Genomic DNA, 7,123 nt, shown 5'->3' with positions numbered 1-7,123 from the left:
TTTTACTTTTTATTTTTCTCTCTAAAAATGTTTTTTTAATTGCATGATTTTAAAAAAAAAGATCAATAAAATTAGTTTTTAATATTAATTGTTGATGTTTGTTTTAGTTTTAGTTTTTGATATTGATTATTGATGTTTGTTTTAGTTTGGAATTAATCACAAACGACTAGTTTAGTTTCAGATCTAAAAATCCATGAAAATAACGCTATTATGCAGAAAAATAGTGTTTTGATTATATTTCATTATTATAACTGTATCATAACATTATGATAACAATATTATAATATTATAAGATAAGGGTATAATAATATTATGATAAAATTAATGATAAATTATGTAAAATATTTTCGCATTATACGGTTATAATAATATTATGATACAATTATAATAATATTGTGATAAAGTACATAAAATAATTTTGCATTGTACGGTTATAATAAAAGTATAATACAGTTTTAAAAGGTATATAATAAGTGTATGATAATTTTGCATATAAAATTATGATATTGTTATGATAATAGTAATGATACTGTTATAAAAATGTTACTTAACTATGCATAAATTACCATAAAATAATTTATACAAAAATTATGATAGAATTGTGATAAGGTTATAATATAGTATGATAGAGTTATAATAATTTATATAATAACCGAGTAAAATTATTAACTTTTAGACACAAAGAGTAAAACATAAAGTTGAAAAAGAAACGTGATGTATTTTCTATGTCGAGGTAATAAATAAAAATATTCTTAATTTTTAGGTAAATATAGTGGACGACTAAACACTGCCTATAAATTACTAGCCACCGCCTTTATTATTACCTAAATACCATTAATCTTATTTCAAATTTAAAAATAAAATATCAAATCTTCTCAGCTCATTTAAAACCCGACGAACAAATATAACGATTTGCAATAAAAATGTTGGAATCTAGCCGAGATATAGGACGGGAACCTTCGGTAAGTGATCAGTTTCGTGTTTTTGTGTTTTTTATTTTTTTTAAAAAATTATGTGCCAACGTTTTGTAATGACGCCAGCCCTTACAGAAAATTTAAAAAAAAACAATTTAAAAATGCTGATTTTTGTTAATTAAGATTGTTTTTAGTTAAAGGGTAAAATTATAATTTTTAGGGGCGGCGAATAGTAAAACCCTATTTATAATCACTATAAAAAGTGGTAATTTTGAGTTTTAAATTTTGAAAAAAAACGACACCGTGTCACCAAAAGAAGGAAGACGTCGTCATTAGATCTCAACTATCGTAAAACCCTAGTAGCCATCGTTTTGTCGTGCAACCTTATATATAATTATAAACAAACAACACTCCATTTATTTTCTATAGCTAGAGAGGAAGCACAAACAGCCTATCAGCAATGTCGAAGCGAGGTAAACAAACAACTAAAGAACCAAACTTTTTCACTAACTTAATAGACCGTTCATTAACTGATTTATTTTTGGGTATGTGTAGGAAGGGGAGGATTGGCGGGAAATAAGTTTAGGATGTCATGGGGTTTACCAGTGGCAGCCACCGTCAACTGCGCCGACAACACGGGAGCCAAGAATCTGTACATCATTTCTGTCAAAGGAATCAAAGGTCGTCTCAATCGTTTGCCTTCTGCTTGCGTCGGCGACATGGTTATGGCTACTGTTAAGAAAGGAAAACTAGATCTGAAGAAAAGGGTCATGCCTGCTGTCGACGCGTAAACCTTGGTGCCGAAAGGACGGCGTTTTCATGTATTTTGAAGGTTAAATTCTTAAATTCAATCTATTTTTTTCGTTGTTTAGCTTCGATTTTGTTGTAATTAGGTTTAACTGATGGATTATTGATGTTATTAGTGGCTATTTGTTGTTAATTGTGGATTTTGTAGCGTAGTTTTAAGTTCATTTTCATATTTTATTGATGGAGCTGCTTCCTAAATTCTAAAGTTTTAAATTTTTACAAATGCATTTAGTTTTTAAAATGCCAGTTTTGAATTGTATGATTTTCCATTTCATTTAAAAAATGTGTTTTGTATCTTGCAATGAATTTTTTTATTGGAGAAAACCAAAAAGAGCTCTATTACTCGATTGTAATAAAGAATACAACAAGCAAAACCCTACACTGCACAGAGCAACAAAGGAGACTAAACAGCTGCAGCCTACATCAAAACAAGGAAAAACTCAAACCTGCACAAGAGCTTTACATGCTCTGCACTTTACAAATGGAATCATAAATAGGAGAATTGGTTTTTACAGAACTAAACTTAGCCAGAGTAGCTAATTTAATTCTATAAATGATGTTCTCTGTAATAGGATCTTCATGACCAAAAATCTTGAAATTCCTTGATCTCCAGAAGTGATAGGTAGTAGCAGTGAAGAGAATTCTTCTCATCGAGGCTCTAGCACATTTGCCAGTAGCTTTTCTATTGAACCAGCTAACTAATCTCCCCCAGTTGCTGATATTATTAGAACAATTGCAAATAGGCAAAATCTTACTCCAGATTCTTCTAGCCAGCTCGCACTCGAAGAAGATATGCTGAACAGATTCTCTACCTCCAACACACAAAGCATAGTCATCATCTTCAGTGACTCCCCAAGCTTTCAATTTGTGTTTTGTTCTGAGCCTCTTCTTCATTATAAGCCAAAGGATAACATTGTATCTGTGAATTGAATTCTTCCCCCAAACCAGCTTGAACCAGGAGACTCATTAGAAACAGCAAAGTTCTTTTTGATATAGTTCCAAGCAATGTCTGTATCTGCATCCATAGGGTCTGGAAAATTCTAGTTCCCATTTCTCCATAAGTCAGCTAATTTAGCATCTATAGGAATGTCTGAATCCCTCATTAGAAACAGCAAAGTTCTTTCTGATATAGTTCCAAGCAATGTCTGTATCTGCATCCATAGGGTCTGGAAAATTCCAGTTCCCATTTCTCCATAAGTCAGCTACTTTAGCATTTATAGGAATGTCTGAATCCCTCATTTTCACTCTTGGAAACTTCTCAAGCATAGAGCACCCATGAATCTAAGGATCATTCCAAAAACTCACACTGGTACCATCCCCTATCTTATAATCCAGAATGTTCTTGATATCATCTTTAATGCTGAGAATGCCTCTCCAAATCCAACTAGAGCTTTGGTTAGCTTTAACACCCCCTAAACTGCTTCTCTTGATCTTATTATCTTTAATCCAGTTAACCCAAATAGAGTTAACATTTTGAAGAAGCTGCCACACATGCTTGCTAATGGATGCTCTATTCGAGGTTGCAATGTCTTTAACCCCCAAGCCACCTTCACTTTTCATCTTAGACATTTCCTCCCAGGAAGCAAGGACATTGTTTCTGCCTTCTTTAGTCCCATTCCATAAAAATATAGAGCAGATGTTTTGAATGTTTTTGACAACATTCTTGGGCAAAATGACAACAGAAGCCCAAAAAATATGAATACTCATAAGCATAGAGGTAATCAATTGCAGTCTACCAGCATAAGACAGAAAGTTACTAGTGCAGGAGTTGATTCTACTAGTAATTTTGAAATAATGCCATTGCAGTCAACTTTGGATAATCTAGTGGATATAAGAGGGATTCATAGATATCTAAGAGGTAGAATGCCTTCTTTGAATTCTAGGGAATTCATAATACTGACTTTCACACTATCGTCAACATTACAGAAAAAAATTTGGCTTTTGGAAGGGTTAATCTCAAGGCCAGAGGTGTTTTTGAATTTAGAGAGGTTCTCAGTAAAGTAATTCACAGAATCAATATCTTCATGACAGAATAACATAAAGTCATCATCAAACATAAGATGATTGAGCTTAAGGTGGGCACAACTTTTATGAAATTTAAAAGAATTGTCATTTCTATTCAGATTCCTGGAAATAAATTCCATGCAAATGACAAAAAGGAGGGGAGAAATGGGATCCCCTTGACGAGGAACTTTTTCAGGATTAAAGTAAACACCATTATCACCATTCCAATTCACAGAATATCTAGTATTACTAATACAGTTCATGATTAGAGTGATAGTGATATCAGGAAAATGAAGGTTAAGAAGCATTTCTTCAATAAAATCCCAAGAGATAGAGTCATATGCCTTTTTAAGATCAATTTTCATAAGACACCTAGGACTGCCTTGGTCAGAGTGATAATTTCTAACTAATAATGAGCAAGTATGATATTGTACGCTATATATTTTTTAGGGATAAAAGCTGACTGGTTCTCAGAGATTAAATGACAAAGAATGGGACTGATTCTAGCAGCTAACACTTTCGATATCACTTTGTAAATGACATTACACATGCAATGGGTTTAAAATCACTTAAACTTTCAGCATTTGTGTTCTTAGGGATGACAGTTATGGAGGTGTTATTAATGAGTTTGAGGAATTTACCAGATTGAAAAGCCTCCTGGACAGCTTTGATAATATCCTCTTTGACAATTCCCCAAGCAGATTTATAGAAGTGACTATTGAAGCCATCTGGACCGGCTGCTTTGTCGGATCCAATAGAAAAAACAGCCTCCCTAACCTCCTCTTTTGTGACATCTCTAGAGAGATTGTTACTGTCTTCCTCTGTTATGACAGGGCCACTTATTAAGAAATCTCTATCAATATGATTTCTCCCAAAACCATTATTGCTGAAGAGGTTCTTATAGTAGTTAGTCATCTCTCTGTGAATTTCATCTTTATCAGTAATGAATCTATCAGAGTCCACTTTGAGAATGGAAATACTGTTTCTACTTCTTCTTTGCTTAACTGAGTTATGGAAGAACTTAGTGTTGGCATCCCCAAGATTTAGCCAATTAATTCTGGATTTTTGTTTGTAAAAGCTCTCCTCACTAAATTATTAGGTTTCTTTCCTTGCTTCTTTGCCATCGAAACGATGTACAATAGCTAGATTAGCTTAAACTGTGCCGAGAGAATAGAGGAGAGAGAACCCATTTTCACTGATATCTTTGAGTAGTTTGCTATGATTTTCTCGGCCTGTCATTCTCGAATTCGTTGTGACGATTTTCTTGTGTTTCGGCAGACAATGCTGGTGTCATTGTGAACCCCAAGGGATAAATGAAAGGTACTAAATTATCTTTTTCATTATTACTAGTAGAATACCTGCTTTAATTAGCTTGATAATGCGTGTAATTGTAGCTCATGGTCTTTGCTACTGGTTTTGTTAATCTGCTATTGGTTTCTTCTAATATGAGGCTACTCAACTTATGGTGATGGAATGTGTTTATACTTTTTATTTAACCGGTGTCCTGTGAAATTTGATTTCTTGATGTCAATCAAATAAATTGAATAGCGGTCTTTGCATTATCCTAGTAGAGTCTGATTAATACCCAAGTGCAGATACAATTAAATGTGCTTTAATATTGGTTTATCATTATCATGCTATTTGTTAGATCCTAATATGAGGGTATGCGATCATGTTGATGGCATGTTTGTATACAATGTAATTTGTTGATGTCGAAATGAAATCCATCGGATAATAATACTTGCATTGCTGTAATATTGCAGATACAATTGAATGTGTCTGGATATTGACATGTTAAACATACGATTGTAACCCTATTTTTTCATTTGCATATGTAGGATCTGCTATAACCTGACCCATTGGGAAAGAATGTGCTGAAGTATGGCTGAGAATTGCTAGTGCTGCCAATGCCATTGTCTGAGTATATTTACATAGATTTCATGGGAGTGTTATTTTGATTATGTATTTTCTTTTCTTCTGTAGCCCAACAGCAACTAGAAGGGGAGGGTTGAATAGTTGCCACTAAAAACTTTTGCGGATTAAGGATTTGATTAAAACTAAACTAATGGAGGCTTGAGAAAGAAGAACACACAAGATTTATAGTGGTTCGGTGATTAACACACTCACCTACATCCACTTCCCTCAAACTAGAGGTTTCCACTAAACTTGGAGTTTTTACAAGTTCACTCCCAACTTAGGTTTTCAAAGGCTCAACCCAAACCAACAACTAACAACAACAACCTATAGTTTTTCTAGGCAAAACTACAACCCAAACAACAACAAGAGTTTCTAGGGTTCACTCTTAAACCAACAAATTACAAAGGTTTTTCACACAAGATTTGAAGATTGCTTGAGAGGTTTGAATGCTTTGGTTGTCAACTCTTTTCCATACACAACAGTATGATATATATAGGCCTCCAAACAATTCTTCCCGTTACTCTTTCTGTGTGAAGCAAAAGAGTAACAACTCAGCTTTTTGAAAAAGACTTGCCAGACGGAGTTCGCGCCCGCCAACTCAAGTTCGCGCCCGCGAACGGCTCCTTGGGCAAAGTCCTCAACGGTCCTCTGCTGAAGTGTCAGCACCTCGTTGGGTGTAATAAATGACCGTTGCAACTCAACATTTTAAGATTTGAACTTCGCGCCCGCGAGGTATACTTGGTGCCCGCGAACTATGGTTCGCTCTCAATACTTGCTGAATCTGGCACTCGCGAGCTTCAACCCCATTCATGTCTGATTAAGTTCGCGCCCGCGAACAATAGTTGGCGCCCGCCAACTTCCACTAGACAGCTTGGTGATCAAAAAATTCGATTGTCGCTAGAGATGTTCGATTTGCTTTCCGAGTGTTCCGGGGGGTTCCTACACACTTAATTAGAGTGTTAGAACCTTTGGTGTTAATTGTCATGGTCAAAATAGAAGAGATTGAATCAATTAAGGTCCAACATTCTCCCCCTTTTTGACTTTGACAATTAACACAAAAAAAAATAACTTGAAGACTAAACTTTGTCTCCCCCTCAATTGATGCATATAATACAAAAAGAGAAAAGTTAAGTCAAAGTTGAGATATCTCCCCCTTTGGAAAAATCAAAAAGCAAAAATAGGACACGACATAAGCATAAATTGCACGAGTTTGAATACGTCATGAAAATTACAATGACATTACGATAAATATAAGAAAACACATGTGTGTTCCAACCACACTTAGAAAAACAAGCAACACAAAAAGACTATGAAAAGAAAACATGACATGCAAGTGAAAGTATGCAATGGGTAGGTTCAATCTTCATCATCATCGGGGTCTTCATTGTGAGGAGGTGAAGTGGAGGGCGAAAATGACCAATGAGAGTCAAATTTGTTCTTGAGATATGTCATCCCTTCCTTGATAGTATTGACCTCCCCCT

General features: G+C 34.6%; 1 pseudogene; it reads left to right on the top strand.

Moving 5' to 3' along the window:
• The first annotated feature begins 1,273 nt into the window (after positions 1 to 1,273).
• LOC126656184 (60S ribosomal protein L23-like) lies at positions 1,274 to 5,787 on the top strand (annotated as a pseudogene).
• Positions 5,788 to 7,123: the final 1,336 nt, after the last annotated feature.

This window comes from Mercurialis annua, linkage group LG7 (assembly GCF_937616625.2).
Source record: "Mercurialis annua linkage group LG7, ddMerAnnu1.2, whole genome shotgun sequence".
Taxonomy (NCBI): Eukaryota; Viridiplantae; Streptophyta; class Magnoliopsida; order Malpighiales; family Euphorbiaceae; genus Mercurialis; species Mercurialis annua.
Note: the sequence above shows the minus strand (reverse complement) of the source record. Positions and strands in the feature narration are given on the sequence as shown.